Source organism: Gallus gallus, chromosome 2, assembly GCF_016699485.2.
Source record: "Gallus gallus isolate bGalGal1 chromosome 2, bGalGal1.mat.broiler.GRCg7b, whole genome shotgun sequence".
Lineage (NCBI taxonomy): Eukaryota > Metazoa > Chordata > Aves > Galliformes > Phasianidae > Gallus > Gallus gallus.
Genome location: NC_052533.1, coordinates 144,767,867 through 144,786,437, shown reverse-complemented (window position 1 = coordinate 144,786,437; position 18,571 = coordinate 144,767,867). Strand labels below are relative to the sequence as shown.

Below are 18,571 nucleotides of genomic sequence, written 5' to 3'. Positions count from 1 at the left end.
CCCTGGAGCTGTTTGAAATTGCTTGGCTAAGGTCAGAGAATGGAAATTAATGGCTTCTGCATATCTGTGTGGTATGATAATGTATTTATCTGGCGGTTATGTTTACCATAATTGTCTTGAAATCTGTCGTGTAGGCACACTTACACAAATTGTCTGCTTGGAGTTATAAATGCTAGGGCCAAAGAATTTCCAGTACATCAAGAATTGTAAGGAAATTTTAATGCAGCTTTTAGGTTTTCTTACTATATCATTTTTTTTTCTTTAAGAGGAACTTAGAGATTACCTTCTATCTCCATAGAAAAATTAAAATCAAATACGGTGTTTTCTATCCCGCAGTTTGATTCTGTTTATGAGGGTGGACAGTGTTAAGACAAGGGGAACAATTTTAAACTGAGACGGGGAGGTTTAGGTTGGATATTAGGAGGAAGTTTTTCACACAGAGGGTGGTGACGCATTGGAACAGGTTGCCCAAGGAGGTTGTGGATGCCCCATCCCTGGAGGCATTCAAGGCCAGGCTGGATGTGGTTCTGGGCAGCCTGGTCTGCTGGTTGGTGACCCTGCACATAGCAGGGGGGTTGAAACTGGATGATCATTGTGGTCCTTTTCAACCCAGGCCACTCTATGATTCCAGTTTTTCACTCGAGTGCCTTGAGGTTGTTCATTTCCCGTAGGGAGAAGCAGGAATTCAGTTTGACTTCTTGAAATACGTGTGGGAAGACGATCAAACCTGTGTGTAGCAGACAGCAAGGTGTGACACCTATCAGGATTAATTTAATGTTACAATTTAATGGTAGCTTGAACATTTTTTCTGCCAGAAGAAAGCTCTGTTCAGTGTACACCGACATGCACTCTATGTAGACACTTTTGCAGGAGGCAGCTTGGGGCTTTTCCTTCCTGCACACAACACAGCTCCTTCCTGTAAGGGCTCCTCCTGTCTGAAGGCATTCCTTACCACATAAGCTAGTTCTGTTCATAAGCAGGCAGCATGTTGAGCATCTTTGAAATGCAGCATGCTGACTGTGTTCTGCCAGAACATGGCATGTGATGTTTTCTTTGCTCTTTTGGGTGTCCTCTTGCTGTTTTTAGTTTGCATTGTAAGTATTTTAACTTTGTGTTTTGCTTTTTCATTATTTCCTCAGAGAATGAAAGTTGAAGTTGAGAGCAGGGTTAAAGTTAAGCCTTATTAGGAGCTACGTGGACTGTTTTTAGGCTCAGTTTGGTTTATTATTCATTTTCTTTCTACTTCTTTCTTTGCCCATACTTGTATTAATTTCAGCTTTTGTTAACCTCTTGATGTCAATCCCCAGTCCTTGACCTCATTAACTTTTAACTTCTGTGGTCTCATTCTGTGTGCATTTCAGTTTCCTTTTTGAACTCTGATTGGCATCTTCGTTCCAGTTAGGTTCCCATGTTGACAGGTGTAGGAAAATCAGGCAGAAGGAATATAATGAGTTAGAACGGGCATGATGATCTGTCTGTGTGTTTACACTTATGTTTATTCTTATTCAGGGTATAATTTTTTAATACGATCTGTTTAGACTCTGAGACAGTGGTCTTTGTAAAATCAATTGCTACTGAAGGCATCCTTGACACTTAACACAAAAATGTTCAGCAGCTGTGCTGTGCCTCTCTGTGACAAAGATCCATCTCCTTTCTTCTAGTGTTGCTTCTTGTGTTCCAAACTTACTTGGTCTGCTCTCTCAAGGGTTAAGCATTAAGATAAAAAACAATAACATTCTCTTCGTGTTCAGAGGCTAACAACCCTGACAGTTAACTCTGGAACCATAGAGGTGATAATAGTGAAATCTGTGACTTGAATTTGTATGTAGTGCTCTGCTGTAATAACTGCCTTCTTTACTTAGTGCTGTAATCTTTACTCTTCAGCTAGGTGGGCAAAAACTTAATCTTGATAATAAGCAGGATGAGACAAGTGAAATGCTCTTGATTTGCACATGGCATACCTATCAGCTAGCAAATTGCTTCAGATAATGTGCTTTATTAAGCAAATGCAGCCTTGCAGAAAAGTGATTAGGCTAAGGTGGCTTTAGAGCTATTTTTTCTTCTCTTTCTAAATGCATTTCTTTATTGTTACAGAAATTTCAAGACATTCTTTGCCAGCAGGTAAGTCTGCTTCTTTTGTTTTTGTCTTGATCTGACAGCAAGCAGAACTTGCTTGCAATACAGTAATGCTTTTATATAACCAGAGCATGGGTTGTTTCTGGCACTGTCATGGTACTTCATCATGTGGGCACCTGGGGTAACGTTGGGGTCAGAACAAAGCCTGTCGGCGTACAGGCATTTTTATATTTAAATGATGGATTTTGACAAGAGGAGGAGGAAACCGATACAAATTGATGCTATTGTAAAACATTAATTATATCACATGCATATTTAAAAGAGCAGAGTGTGCGATAAAGCTGTCAGAAGACAGATGAGCAGAAGTACTGGTGATGAATCAGAGGGACAACCTGCAAGGAGATGGGAGGTTTATGGCTGGGAGGGCGTGGGTTTTTAATTTGTTTGTAATTTCTGCATTAACAAAGCTGCTCTACAATCATAATTACAGTTCACTTGGACTAAAAGCCAAGCAAGTTTTCCATTGGGTGTTTGTTATCAAACCTGCTGCCTTTTGTGCTTACTCTGCCTTGGTGATTTTCCTTATGGATCCTTTCTTCTACGTCTTCTTCCTGAAGTATGCTTCATAACTATCCACAAAGTGTCTTTGGTTGGATGTGCAGCACTTTGCAGTCATCCTGAATGTGCTCTGGAATTAGCTGGTGGTTCCCATTTGAATCCAGTGGCTGTTTCAATTAAAAGCTTGACAGCTGATGTGTTGTGCAGTCTTTCCATGACAGCTTTCAAGTGGCTGTTTGTTCTGGGACAGAATTGTGCTTGCTTGAAGCAGCGAAGAGAACTTCAAATGGGGAACAAGTTGTTTATTTTCAACCTTAAAATTAGTTTGGAATGCTGAGGGCAGTTGTCAAGTAGGCGATAACTGGTGGGGTATCTTGGAAGAACAACTGTCTGGTGTTTAGTCAGGCTTGTGGGAAGAGAACAGATCTTATTTTTCGGAGTTTTCATTTGGGAGTTGAAGACTTTGTCTGATGCTATGAGTCTGAGTCACAGTGAGATTCCTCTTTTCAGTTTGTGAAGGGGGGGTGTCCTAATTGTACTTCTTAACCCACAGCACTGAATACTGATAAAGGGCAAATAATTGTCCAAGATTTTGAAATGGTAACTTCGTTTCTGCCGCAAGATAAGGAGGCTTCATAGAGGCTACAAAGGCCGTATGCCAGAATTTGACTGTAGCAGAGATTTGACTTATTCAAAGATAAGCAAATTAAGGAAAGTTGTTTTAAAACATGCTTTGAGTGTTGTCAGAAGAATAGAGTGTATGGAAAGGAGTCCCACAAAGGTCTGACTTGTCCTGTGGTGTTACAATGGCTTCATTAATGGCCATGATGATGGACTTAATGTGCTTATTCAATCTACAAGTGACAGCAGTATAAAAAGGATTGCAAGCACATTGGATGATGGGATTAAAACTCAACAGAAACATGCTGGAGAAATAAGATGAAAGATACAATGCGTTTGAATAAAGATGAGGTACTGCATTTAGATGGGAAGCTTTAATTGATGTCCTGTCATCAGAACTCATTCTTGCTTATTTCAAGTTTTGGAGAACTTAACTTTGTTCTGGGTGCCACTTTTAGCAGTGGACAATAGATGTCACTAGAAATGCTCTCACTTCCTCCTCCTGCTTTTTTTTTTTCAGTATTCAAATTTTGTATCATAATACATTGGAGGGGTTTGCAGTGTTTGAATGCTTTACAGTAGCAAGGAGAACACTTGAAATAGTCTTCATCACAGTGTTGTGCTTGAGGTTGTGTTGCATATAAACTTGTTGTGGTCAGTGGTGTACCAAAGTCATCCAGAAAACTTCCTTTTCACTTGGTTTTATAGCAATCTTCTTGTACAGATGTTTGCGTGCAGTTGAATGCATTAGTTGATTGGGCTGCTAATCCAATCATTAAATCATTACTAGGGAGTTACCCTGCATTAAGCCATATCGCTACTTTGAAGTCAGTAGGTAACTTGGATGTTTTACTGTCTGTAAATTGGGTCTTTGGGTATGGTTGTAGAGTTTCTGGCATGTAAACCATTAAGGCCTTGGAAGGCAATGTGTAAAAATACCATCATTTCACAGCCAGACAGAACCAAGTGCTCCTGTGTGTATGTGAAGCTATCCTTGATTGTGAGCGTGCTCACAGCATGTCTGATGGAATGAAAGGCCAGTTTTCTTTGGTAAATGCTTTTAATCTTTGTTAGTGCTGTTGGGATTAAAACCAAGTCTGCCTGGGTTTTGTTCCCTTCTGAATTTAAAACAGGTATAGATGTCGCTGTTTGTTGCAGGGGAGTTGGACTACATGACCTTAAAAAGTCCCTTCCAACTCAAAGGATTCTATGATTCCAGTATTAAAGTGATACAGCAGACAGTTCTTCAGCCTAACACTTCGTTCCTGATCCCGTAGTGCAAGTAAGCATTCATTACTAGAATTGAGAAATAGCAAGAACCAAAAATGTGTATTAAAGAACTACCAGATAGCTAGAGAATAGTGAGAAAAAATGTGTATTGTGTTTAATGTCAGAAATGGAACAAAACATGTCGCTGAAATAGGATCTTAAATAGAGATGTCCTATCCTGGAAGACCATCTCCTGCAGAGTTCTACTCTTGTGAGTTAAGTGTTGTTCTCCTTGCGTGAGGTAATAATTAATAGGAATGAATATCCTTTGTCTGTGTAGCCTTATTTCAGATATTTCGTATGTGTGATGTCCATATGATGTTTCTGTGTGGTTTTCTGATGTATGGCATTGCATTTAGTTTGACTGTGTATGTACGATACCTTTGTTATCTTGAAATATAAAATGGTTTTGGAACTAGTTTTAGTTCCATGTGTTTGTTTAGGGCCAGAAAAGAAAGAAATGAAGTGGTACATCTTCAACTCTGCTTAGATGTTGCTCAGCCTGAAATAAAAACACGTCTGCATTCCATCTCTTGTTAGTGTGTTCCTTCCTACAGAAAGCTTACTAGTTATCCTTTCAGTTAAACCAGATTAATCTCCTGGCACCTTCCAGAGAAATGCTGCCTTGTAACAACCTGCTGCTGCCTTTCCTCTTAGCTGCCAGATACGAGGTGGGTGTTTAATGCTATGCTATGCAGTTAGATCTTCCTTATCTTAGATCAACATCAGCTGTGATAAATCTGAACATAGCAACTTGAAGTGCAATGTTGTTTTTCAGACCAGAGTAAGGGGGGGGAAAAAAAGCAAGGCTACTTTCTATGTTAAAAGATGGAAAACTAAACATCACTTGAGGAAAAGCCAGATGAAGCTTTGTGGTAAGAACTGACTAATTGACAATACGCAGAGCTTCTAAAATGTTCACACTGATTAAAGGGGGTAATAAATTCTGCAGCAATTATTCATACAGCTGAGGATGAACTCAGTAATGTTAGTGGAGAATTGTTGTCAGCCCCTCTGTTTAAAGGGGGAAAATGAATAACCAGCTCTGTAGTTGTGGCCTTTTGATTTGTTGCTGCAATTTTATATAAGTGAATCTGAGCTGCTATGGATAGTAAGCAGTTCCCTTCAGAACTCCTGACAGAATGCCTGTGTGTGCTGCCTAAGGAGATAGCAAGGAGACCTGCAGTGCCTGTTTCCTGAAAGGTAGTATTTTCAGTAATGCCTTTTGAGAAATCGTGGGGTTTTTTTTTCTTCACGGGATCTTAGGAAAAACTTAGCAAGATTCTGCTTCTTATCCAGGACTATTGCGTTCACTGAATTAAATACACCGGTTATAACTTAAAAGTTATTCTTTCATATTTACTGTGCCTTTGGTTGTAGTTTATTTGTGCTTAGAAGAGGTGCTCATGCCCAGTGAAAGAACACAGAATTAGTAATTTTTAGTTGATCAAATGTTAGTGCTGTTAATTCAGAATAGCAGTCTGTGTGCCTCTCAAAGTTCAGAAGGCACGAGAAGGCTTTTTCTTCTTTTGATGTGATTTTATAGCTTTGATTTTTTTTTTTTTTCACCACCCAGTGCTGTATTGCAAAACTCCTATTCCTAATGGATGTGAATTACTGCTCATAAAGCTTAATAAGGAAGCTTTTCTTGCTATTCCATGCGAAATCTTCCTATTTTAAAACTTTTTAGTGTACCTTTAACAATCATTTAGGCTTGTAAAATACCATTTCCCTCTGTAATATACCTCTGACACTGGTAAAGCAATACATTTCCCCTTGGTCTGTTGCTGCTAGGTATCTGGCATTTTGTACTGAATGTTCTAGGGAGGTGGGAGATGACAGCTAAAATGCTGAAATTTAAGTGTTTGCAAGCCTTCCTAGTGAGGCTTTCTTTGCCTGTTTTGGGTGCTCTTTTGACTCTGCCCTCATCCACCCTTCCCTTGCCTCCATGCATGTTTTGTAGCTGGTGTCCACACAATTCAGAAGCACCAGCATATTTTGGATTCAAGGATAACTTTCTTATCAGTGAGTCTGACATGTTGAGTTGAGATGCTGAGGTATACTAAATATGACTAAAATCTATGTCACTTAGCATTTCTGTTTTTTTTTTTTTCCCTTTAGAAAATGATCTTGTTAATCTTCTGTTTGTTCTGGCTAGTCTCTGCCTGGAGTTGCTGACCACAAGCCGTTGAGTCTGACAGGCTGGACAGTTTTCAGTTCATCTTGCTGTCTTTTTATTTAGTCAATACTTTCATTTCATCCATAAAGATGTCATGGGAGGCAGTGTTGAAAGCCTTTCTGAAGTAAAGATTAACCATGTCTTGTCCACCAGGCTCCTCCTTTCATTGTAGAATTCCATCAGGTTGGTCAGGAGTCATTTCTCATTTGCATGTCTGTGCTGAATGTTTCTGATCATCTTGTTATTTCTTGTACGTTTGTAAAATGATCTGTTGCAATTTGGTTCATCACCTCCTCTGGGAGGAAGGTAAGGCTGAGCAGCCTTTAGTTACTCAGATGCTCCTGTTTGCCCTTTTTGGAGTTCCACTTGAAGTGTTCACTCCTCAAAGAGGATCCCAGCCAGAACCGCGTTGGCAATGCCAGTTGTGCAGCCAGTTGTTGACCCACAAGATCCATCTATTCTTCCTCAAGCCCTTGCTTTTCTCATCAGTATCAGTACGGACAAAAGGATAGATGCCTGCAGTGTCAGCAAGCTAGAGGCAGACTTATAAGTAATTATCATAGCTCAGTTAATGAGTTTATTGTTCCATGCTGAAGACATTTCATCAGCATAATGGTGAGTATTAATTTGATAGTGTTTAAAGGCAACTACGCCATTTATACCAGCTTGAAATGCTACCACAGTCTGGTTTGCTTATTTTGAAATTGGTTTAGGGCATAACTGGATTTGTTAAGACTTAGAAAATGCAGGATTATATAAACTTAATTATTTTGAAGCAGAGAGAACCTCTTTCTCTTGTAACAGTGTGAGAGGGGTGGAAGGGAAGGTATCTACAGTGACACATCTGTGAATCTGTTTTAAAAAAAAAAAAGAGGATGTGCAGTGCTGATGTGATGTATTCTGTAAAAGTAACTTAGATGCCTCTGTGCATTCTAGAGTTCTAAATGGTAATAAATTCTAGGTATAGATACTCTGAGGCTTTTGAGTGAAATGTTATTCATGTAAATGCTTACAGAAAGTATTCTTAAACTTTGATATGTGTAGTACTGGCAGCATGAATATGCAGTTTAAGTAGCTCTTCCTTCCCTCTTCCACCTGTGCACAACTGTCAGACTGTGCTTGAAGATTCTGTCTGGGACTTGTCTTGCACTGTAAGTATTACCTATTGTCAGCCTGATATTTGCAGCCTGGCGTGAGAAAAATAATTATTCCAATGTAATTGTGTTCTTTAAATAGGTACCTGTGGCACTTGAGGTAACTGTTTCAGAAATATGCTTAGGGAGTTTTGAACTAATGAGAAGACATCTGTGATTCCAGACCTAATAATGAATCGTGTGAACTCAACAGTAATAATAAAGAACAAGAAAAATGCTTTATCGGGTATTTTGTGTATCTGCTCTAAATACTGCTGTAATTATCAAGCTTCTAGAGATATAAGAAATCAGGAAAACTTAGAATGAAGAGCAGTCTTTCTTTGGAATGCTACAACTATTCCTTTGCTCCACTGACATTCTTGTGTCTTATTCTTGATCACTTAGAACCAGTCTGCAAAACAGTCTCCAGCTGAGAAATTAGCCCTTTGCTCATTATTTGTATATATGTAGAGAGAGACAGAAGATGAGCTGGAAGGAAAAAAGATTCAGCATACAGAAGAAATTTCAGTATAGAGTACTGAACTGCTGGGATCGAAGTCGAGAGGATTGAGAGTAGTGTGGCACTCCCAGCAATTGGTTTAGTCTGCTCTGATGCTCAAAAAGTGAAAATTGATGCATTTAAAACTTGATTTATGGCACAGTGACATGACTGTGTGGAAAAAGTAGGGAATAGGAGTCAATGACATGAAAATGGAAAGTCTTTCAACTCCTGTGCTGATGTTCCTGTAAATGTTAACACGGTGGCTAAACAGTCTGATCACTTCAAAAAACAAACAATGGAACAAACCAGCAGCACATTTCTGTATTGCTTTCTGTCTAGCTCCCAAGCTTTTGGGGACACACACAGTTAGGATTGTTCTTGCATGCTTCTATGGACTCATCTAGAAGTGGAAAAAATCCAGAAGTCAAGGTATGTGATACACAAAGGCACGCTGATGAGGGATATTCAAGTGGCATACTGAATCTGGATCTAAAGTAGAATTTTGTCTGGACTGCACCAAGGTTACAGAAGCATGACATTTTTCACATTGCTACAGGAGACACTGATTTTTGGCCTGGGGGAGCAGCTGTATAATGAATGCTGTTGCACTTCTCAGAAGGGGGGGTTGCCTCTCTCTTGTGAAAGAGAAACGGAGCTGGTGCACTGACTGCAATGGGGACCTTTGCTAAACCTAGCCAAGTATAGCTGGACTTGCTTTAAGAAGTGCCTGCCTGTGCAGCTGCACTGTTTTAGGGAACCTTTTAAGGGTATTTGTTAAGGAGATGGGAATTTAAGTCTTTTTAAGAGACTGGAGAACTCACCTGTCTTACAGGAGGAAAAGAAGAACTGAGAGCAGAACCAGCCTTGCAAGTGGAGGACAGTGAGCCAGTCAGGCATTAGGATATCATGAATGAGAGACTGATGCAAAGCCTTTGGTAGCAGTTACTGAAAGTATCTTTTTCTGGATTTGAATACAGTATGAAAAACAAGATATTCTGAAAGCTAAAAAACAAAAAAATTAATATTGTGATATGAGCAGTATCCTGCTTATACCTGTGCTGCATTTAGCCTTTTATAAGACTACTCCATAGAAGGTACAGTTTCTGCTGATTTAAAATCATAGAATCACCAAGGTTGGAAAAGACCCACAGGATCACTCAGTCCAACCATCCACCTTTCACCAATGGTTCTCACTAAACCATGTCCCTCAACACAACGTCTAAATGCTCCTTGAACACCTCCAGGGTCAGTGACTTCACCACCTCTCTGGGCAGCCCATTCCAGTGCCTGACCACCCTTTCAGAGAAGTAGTATTTCCTAACATCCAGCCTGAACCTTCCCTGGCGCAGCTTGAAGCCATTCTCTCTAGTCCTATCACTAGTCACACAAGAGAAGAGGCTGACCCCTAGCTCACTACAACCTCCCTTCAGGTAGTTATAGAGAGCAATAAGGTCTCCCCTGAGCCTTCTTTTCTCTAGACTGAACAATCCCAGCTCCTTCAGCTGCTCCTCATAAGGCCTGTGCTCCAGACCCCTCACCAGCTTTGTTGTCCTTCTCTGGACACGCTCCAGGGCCTCCATGTCTTTCATACAGTGATGAGCCCAAAACTGGACACAGTACTTGAGATGCGGCCTCACCAGTGCTGAGTACAGGGGGACAATTACTTCCCTGTTCTGCTGGCAACACTATTTCTGATACAAGCCAGGATGCCATTGGCCTTCTTGGCTACCTGGGCACGCTGCTGCCTCATGTTCAGTTGAGCATCAATCAATACCCCCAGGTCCATTTCCTCTACACAGTCTTCCAGCCACTCTGCCCCAAGCCTGTAGCGTTGCTTGGGGTTGTTGTGGCCAAAGTGGCAACCTGGCATTTGGTCTTGTTGAACCTCATCCCATGGGCTTCAGCCCAGCTATCCAGCCTATCCAGATCCCTCAGATTCCCCCTCCCCCCCCCCTCCCCCCCCCCCCCTTCCCTTTCTGTAGTACTTTCGATTTGCAGTTCTTTCAACTAGCAGAAATTAAACACTGAACAGACCTCTCTTAAACTGCACACCACGTTGGTCTCCTGTCCAGTTATATTCACATCCCAAATTGTAGCGTTGTGCTGCTGAAGCAACCTAAGTGACTGAGCAGTGACTTTATCAGCCTTAGTAGAACTTTCAATGTGTTACTAAGTGGAGTTGGGTCTGACTAGCAGTGTGTTTCAGTGGCACCTGAAGTTTGCTTGGATGACTACATTGAGGATGCTTTGTTATACTGTCAAGTGTGTTAGTACCTAGGGTACTAGCAGCAAATGCAAAGTCAAGGGAGGGGGAGGATGGCAGTATTACTGAAGAAAGGATTCTGGAAATCAAGTCAGAACTTGAGTGTTTAGTTTATATAACATATTAGTTGTTAGGGTGTTTTTTGTTCTGCAGGACCTGAGTTGGGAGCGGCCTGGGATTGTCTCCCAAAATACACATCTGCTTGTTTGAAGTAGAACATTGTGGGCAGGAGGAAAAACATTACATGGCTGAACTTTTCTCAGGCTTTGTTATAAGTTACGCCTACAGTGATGATAAATAAAAGACTATATGATAATCCTTTTATTTTATTTTTACATCCATTGGTGTAAAGCTGCATTTCTCTGCTTTACGAAGTTAACTGATAGTTATTTGTGCAGGTTTGGTATTGTTTTTTTGGTTTTGCTCAGCACAAGACTGAAGGAGAGCAGTAGTAATAAAAATAGTAGATATTCTGCCTATAACTTCTTTCTTTCCTTCCCTTTTTTTTTATTTTTTTATTTTTTTAAAGTTGAAGAACGTAATTAAGAAAATACCCAAACGATTTCACAATAACTGTGATAGTTTCTGCATGACTTTTCCATGCTGGACAGGAAGGGGATATCAGTATATTTAGAATGAAAAAACTTCAGAAGCTATTTGACAGGCATAAAATTCATGTTCTTTAGGTTTTCATATGGAAAGTCAAGTTAATAAATGTCTGTTCTTGTAGCAAACACATTTTTCCTCAGTACTTTATTCCTAAAGGAGCCCAGACTGACAGAAGTTTGTGTCAAATGCTCGGGCTTCCTTTGGTGGGCTGGAATTATGCTTGAGATGGATATGAGACTACTTAAATTCTCAAGAAATGAACTGTGGCACAAATTGTTTTCCAGATTGTCTCAATTCACTATTTATACCTTTCAAAGAGAAACTGAAATCTGAAGTTTCTACTTACTCTCCATTTAGATTCATTGCTATAGTATTGTTTGATGTATTTTGCTGCTCGGCAGTGAGCAATAACTTATTCAGGAAGACTTAATATTGAGAAGTATTTGAACTGTCTTTCCAGAATTAATAGCATTTATCTTGGGATACAGATTTACCTGCTTTCTTGAAATGAATTTCTAGAGGCTGGATGCGCCAGGGTGTAAACACACATTGTGGTTGTATTTCAGCTCATCTTGCAGAAGTGTTAGAAAGCTTCATTTACGCTTCCAGGTTTTTATTGGCAGGTCAGCTGCTCTTTGAGTTCATAGAAGTCTGCATTTGAATTACTGACATCCCTGAATGCAGAACTAATTAAGGAAGGATTTTAAGTACAAGTTCAGAGGATGATGATCAGCGGCGTTTAATGATCTGCCTCCTTCAGAGCTCGAGGAGAAAAGGAGGTCTATCCTTCTACACAAAGACAAAAAAAGGCTAAACTGAAGTCATTTAACCTATTAAGAAGGCAATGTAATGGCTTCACCTACAATGTGAAAATTCTTGCTACGCCTTCATCTCAGGCTGCTTGAACTTCTCTACCACATTGGTTTACTACATTTTAATCCCTGTGTCAACAAGGCAACACAAGGCTTGGTTGCCTTCTGTTTATGCATTCAGTTATTTTTGTCTTATTCCCTTGTTCTCATAAAAAAAAATCTTGAGTACTGTGCCTCGGTTGAAAGGCATCAAATGGGGTTGTGGAGACTAATGCCACAGTTTCTTTGGAAGTGGTTCTTGACAGCTCAGTACTACAAAAGAGATGAGTTCTTGGCCTTGTCAGATGCTGTTATGTGCCAATAGCGTTGTTCCTCTGACATTTGGCAATGTAGGTCATTCAAGTTTCTGTCAGGTTTTTTAATGTTCTGTCTACCATTGCTAGAAACTGGATATTAATGTAATAATACTTATGTTCTTATATTTTGGCTCCCAAAACTGCACTCGATGCTCAAGATGAAGCTGCACTGCACAGAGCGAAACAATCAGTGCCTTTACATGGAATTGCACTTGATATTTCAGTGTTGCAGCTGGTTAGCTAAAACAACTTGGGCTTTGTTGGGTGGTGAAGTTGTGGAAGCCTTCTTAAAGCTGAGCAGCACATACGTGTGTTTTCTGGGCGCTTTCGTATCAGTGTAGAGGCACTTTAATAGTTAAACCTCTTTGATAGAACAGTGCTGACAAGATGCTGTTCTAATTGGACAGACAAATGAGGCTATTTAAGGTGATGGATTTTGTGTTGTCCTCATGTCACTCAAAACCTTTTCTTCAACCTTTGATCCCCATAGCAAAGAATGACTACCTGAGTGCTTGAGGAAGTGATCCTTGAAGGTTTATTGCCATTTCCACGAGGCAGAGACATAAAAGACAGTTCCTGTAAAGGGAAGGGCACTTCTTGGTGTAACATTGCAAAGGGGATTGGTTAAAGTAAGAAAGAGTAAGATTTTTTTGTGGCTTACCTGCACTTGTCTCTACTGGGTACTGTCTTAAACAAAAAGTTGAACTCAATTTGTTGCCATATCTCATGAAACAATTTTGAACACAAATTATGCTAACTGAAGACAGAGTGGGATATTTGTGTTTCTGGTTTCTCGCTTTTTAATTATAGGTTAGGCACAGAATTTGCTTGTTTGAGCGGCCTTAATATTTGTGCTTACAAAACTTTAAAGAGACATTATGTAAAAAATATTCTTTAATTTCATGTTTCCTTAGACTTGCAGGATGTCAGTATAGGCTTGACCATTCTGTAACACTGAAACCTTAATGCTGGATAGCTGTTTATCTTAGCCTTTATGCTACTCTTCAATAAGAAATGCAAAGCTTATTGTTTGACCAGTTTTTTTAAATATAAATTGAATGATGTTGCATTTTTGTCAGCTTGTTGGTTTATATTCAGTTTAACTGCATTCAGTGACTTGAATATCTGACGGAACAGCTAATGTTATATTTGTGCTTTATGTAACGCCATGACTCTTTGAAAATTACATGCTTTCTTCTGAGGTGCAATGATACGTAAATTAGACACAACTTGTAAACATCTGTTTAGCACAATTTTTCTTGCTAGGTTGTTGTTCTAGCTCTGTATTTAGCATATGAAGAAGGGAAACAACACGTCCAGACTGCCATTTCTGGAAAATTACTGGACCTTTTGTGGCTGCGTAGCTTTCGTCCTATTGTGTAACTGGTTATTAAGTAGATCAGAGCAAAGGCAGCGAGATATGAAAAGACACTTAAGACAATTTCTAGTGTCACATTTCTAGTATGACATTTCTTGTTTAGCTTGGAATTTATGAAGACGGGTTCTAAGGAGCATCTGGAAGGTCAACTGATCCACTTGTGGATCCCTTCTGCTGAACAAAACAAATCCTTGCAGAGTTTGTTTCCTTTAGACAGCATCAAAGGGTTGAGAACCTCTCCTCAAGATGCTTTCTGTTGTGGTTACTCCATAAACAGCCTCTTTTCTCTATAAATAGAGGAAACGTTATCGCTCCAGTGGCCAATCTGGATAGCTTTCTCCTGTGCTCCCTTCTTCACATTTCTTGGATGGGGAGAAGAGAAAAACAGTGCAAAGTGATAGGTACGAGGAGCCCATCATGAGGCAGAAATATCACACTTCATTTTGCCTTAAACGAATGAGCAAGGTGTGTAGGGTTGGATCTTTGTGCCTCTTACTTTTCCAAGTCCCCATGGAGCAGAATTTCGCTGTGTGGAAGCTCTGGGATTGTGAAGGAACTTCTCAAAAGGTGTCTTGAGAACAGGAGCAGGTGTGTGTTTTGTTTTGTAAGCAGCCTGGAATCCAAAGAGGCAGAAGATTGGAATTAATGTCCTAAGGAAGGAGTAATTTTAAACCATGGTGCTGACTTTATATTTCTTTACAATAAGACTTTGAAAAAGTAAATTGAAGGAAGTGGGAGACTATAAGGAGATGCTGTGACCTTCATGCTTGTGGATTAAAGCAGTCTGTATGGGTTTAGAAAATGGCCAGTCTGTATTTATGAAATAATAGAGCTATCCTAATGGTCCTTCAAACTTCTTGGATGGATCTTAATGATGGTTTGTGCTTTTTGTTGTTGCTTTTTGTTGTTTGCTTCTGGATTGGATCTCTAATGGTTATTTCCCATGTCCTTGTTATGTGCTTCCTGAAAAAGAATGAAGCCCTTACTCTAATCTAGAATGTTGAACTTGTTTTTGTCCATGTTGCAAAGAGTCAAATTCTGTCAGAGAACTTGGATTTTGATGCCCTGAAATAAAATATCATTTCTTTTTCAGTTTTATCTGCCAGAATGCTCATAGTTAAATAAGAAATAGCAGCACTGGTACCAGCATAATGATGACTGAGCATCTCTGTTGTCTTCAGAGTTCCTTCTCTTGGTTTCGTGAGCTCAATAATGTTCTCTTCTAAGCCTTTGGCAGAGGGGGGTTCAGGAGAAGTCTGTATACTAGAGAAGACACAAGCAGGGGAGGGGAATGAGGAGCAATGGGTTGCAAGCACAAGGGTGGTAAACAGGTAGATTTAGAGACCAGGTAATCCCAGGAAGATTTCCAGCACAGCCTTTGCAGACTTGAGCTTAGTGTAACAGACTTCGGGAGCCATAATTTCAGATGTGGTGTGATGGTGGTGCACCATTTTTCTGTAGTTCCTATTGAGCAAATGGGAGAAGATATTTGATGGACTCTTACTAAAAAAATAAAAACCAAAAACCTTTCTGCCTCTATAAAAAGAGGGAAATGAGGGAGGTGATATTTTCTACTTTTTAATAATATGTACACAAATAATTACAGTAATTAAACCATGAGGGATAAGATTGAGAGAATGATGTTTAATGAAGATTACAGTGCATTTTCAATGTTTGGGAAGTATCTTCGCTGAATTCCAGAAACAAACATCGGGGAAAGAAGCAAATGAATGAGGATGCAAGAGATAGTCACGTGAGCAATACACACATTTGAATTGTTAGAAGTTCCTCCTGACTGTTTTAGCTTCATGGGATGTTCTGCAGTTCTCTCAATAAGAAGAGTTTGCGACTTCAGCAGAACAAAGCATAAAACCTCCACTGCTTGAGAGCAAATTTGGTGAGGGAATTTTTTTTTTTAACTAGCAAAATGAATACAGTGAAGGGATGTTTCTTTTCTATCTTTTAAATCAAACATACAGATCTTTTCACACACGGGGTGATGACACACTGGAACAGGTTGCCCAAGGAGGCTGTGGGTGCCCCATCCCTGGAGGTATTCAAGGCCAGGCTGGATGTGTCTCTGGGCAGCCTGGTCTGGTGTTTGGTGACCCTGCCTGTGGCAAAGGGGTTGATTCTTGATGATCATTGTGGTCCTTTTCAACCCGGGCTGTTCTATGATTATGTGATTCTGTCTTCTTCAGATGAACATGCTTGCTCTCAAGGATCCAGTAAACTACTGGAGGGACTTCCTTTCCTACATTTCTGAATACTGAGCTTAGTTTGGTTTCTCAGGGCAGTGAAATCTCAGCAAGTGCTGTCAGTTTAGCTCTCTCCTTCTTCCCTCCCCAAGGCTGCTCAAACTTGCCAATTGGTTGATCAGTATTTGATGAATAGTGATACTACCTGATGTGGCAATAAAATTGCTCTTCAACCTTTCATTCTATGAGGCTTTGCTGTTTTTGCAGTTGGCTTCACTATGAGACAGGATCAGCCCTTCAGGCCAAATTAAAACAAGAGGAGGAGGAAAAAATTATAAAAAAAGAAACAAATCACAAACCATCAACAACTGAAGGTTTGGGGTTTCCAGCATAATTCAGAATACCAAATCCATGCGTCAGGCTTTTGTTGTACTGAAAACTGTCCGTGCTGTTGGCAATAGAAAGGGCATGTTTCTACTAGGTAACTTCTGCACCAACAATGAGAAAAGAAGTAATTAAAAAATATATGTATCTTAGCATCAAGGAAGCAGTGGGCTTATTTTGAGAACTTGTAAAATAGTGTGAAATATTGGTGAAATTATAAAAACAGCAGTAAAAATTCTCAGGCTGTGCCATACTTGGTGTTCACCTTCACTTTGCAGTGGGATATTACAGCAGGAAAGTGTGTCCCTGATGAGAGTGATCACTGCTGTCATCAGTAAGGAGAGCTGCAAGGGCAGACAGTGTCTTAGGCATTAGCCTTTTTACCCCCCCCTTTTTTCTTGTTTTCTGTAAGACACTGTTTTTCTGGTCTGGAAGAAATGTGGGCTTCTTCATGCTTTGCACCTTCATGCTCAGACCAAACAAACTTGGTGAAAACGGGGGAGGTGTCTGCAGCTTTCAGTTCTGAGCCGGAGCAAAACAAGGCTGATGTGCTCAAGGTCACAAAGGAAGCCGGTGGCTGAGCTGGATACGGGAAATCAGCTTTCCTGGAGCAGCAACCGTCCTCCGTGAGCCTTCCGCAGTCACCGCTGTAACGAGTTGCGTTCCAGATATTGCTGGGACAAACATAACTCACCCTGTTCTTGGAAGCATTTGGCTGCCTGTGTAGCACTCGGGGGCTTTTAAAACTTTCCTGGGAATGGGGGGCATCCAGGCATGTCTACAGCCCCTTTGGCTTTCTTCAGCCCCAGAAAGAGCTTTGTGCCTGAGCGGTGATGCAGAACATCGGATGGCTTGCTTGTGGCCTGGGCTTTTTCTTTTTGTGTCTGACTGTTTTCTCTTTTAAATATAGAAGAAAGCAGCACTTCTAAAAAGCAGCAGTTGTATTTATTGAGAGTTTTGACACACACCACCGTAGCCCTGCAGTTCCAGAGTATTGAGTGAAGACGTGGCAGCACTATGGGTAAAAAAAAAAACAAATAAACAGTAATTAAATATATGCTGTAGATTCGTTTGTGCTGCTTATAAGTAGGCAGGTAGGTTAAGTTGAAGGCTGTTAGCTTGGGATTAATTCCCTTTTGGTTATAGACCAGGATAAGCCTTGTGCCTTATTGCTGAGGGCTGGGAGGGAGGAAAGATTAACACCCGCTGTATGGAGAGGCTGAGCTGTGTGAGTCATGTTCCTGTTGGGTTTAATGTGTGTTTCAGCACAGCCAGTTCACAGAACCATAGAATACCCGGAGTTGGAGGGATCCGTAGGGATCACTGAGTTTTGCTAAGGGTAAAACGGGTATTTTCTTTACATCCACATCCATCTGCTGCTGAGATGTTGATAAACATGTGCTTGTCCAGTATTGACACACACATTTAAAGAGGAAAAAAACCCCGCTGTAAAGTAGCTTTGAGGTTTTGTGCTGCGCGTTGAGAGCAAACTTAGTGCAGTGTGAGTGCAGCGTGCCTGTGTACACTCGCACTGACCTTTGCCTTTCGAGCAGAGGTATATAAAGTAGCTCTGACACGGGGAGTGCTGCTGATTCATCAGCGGCATCGGGTTTGAGGGATTTGGGGGAGGGGGGGGAGATGTCTGATTCGGTATTTTTTTTTCCTATTATTATTTGCGTAGTTTTCTTTTCATGCTTTTCACGTTTTCGGGTGGTTCTTTTTGTTTGTTTTTAGTGGCTTTTGCTGTGTTCTTTCCAATGCACCCACCTACGGCCAAGCTTCTTTCAGCCCCGTTTTGTCGCGGTTGCGGAGCAGAGCAGGTGACGCTGTAGGGTCGCGCTCCCTCTCCTTCGAAGTAGACGGGAGTCGGTGCGCTGTGGGGCTCATGCCCAGGAGGGCTGCGTGAAGGTCTCCGGACGGGGAAGCGCTCGGAGCGCTGCCGGGCGGATTCTCGCAGGGACGCGCCGGAGCCGCTCATTGTTCGCCTCCCATTGTTTCTCCCGGGGCAGTTCCTGCAAAGCAAACGCCGGGGGGGGGCTCTGCGAGCCGCAGCGGAACAAAAAGCGGTCGGCGAGCGCAGCTCCAGACATGACCCGGGTCAGGCTTGATTTACAGCTTAGTCGATTTGCGAAGCCGCTGTCAGTTCTGTAAACAGGAGGCTGCCGGCTGCGTTGAGCAGAAGGGGGAGATTAGCATATTAATGCGGCGCTCGCTAATCGCCTCCCCTTTCCTC

At 41.0% G+C, this 18,571-nt stretch overlaps 1 protein-coding gene across 16 annotated transcripts in view; it reads left to right on the top strand.

The window, feature by feature from the left end:
* PTK2 (protein tyrosine kinase 2) overlaps positions 1-18,571 on the top strand; it is a 198,236-nt gene that overhangs the window by 36,440 nt on the left and 143,225 nt on the right. For 7 of the 16 annotated variants that reach the window (NM_001396555.1, NM_001396553.1, XM_046919351.1 and 4 more), the window contains exon 3: positions 2,095-2,121. The exons of 7 other annotated variants lie outside the window; for them this stretch is intronic. The gene's annotated coding sequence lies outside the window, so the exon portion shown is untranslated. Of the gene's footprint in view, positions 1-2,094; positions 2,122-5,105; positions 5,196-14,994; positions 17,989-18,571 lie in introns of those variants that run through there. 2 more of the 16 variants (XM_046919384.1, XM_046919395.1) reach the window with 2 other exon arrangements.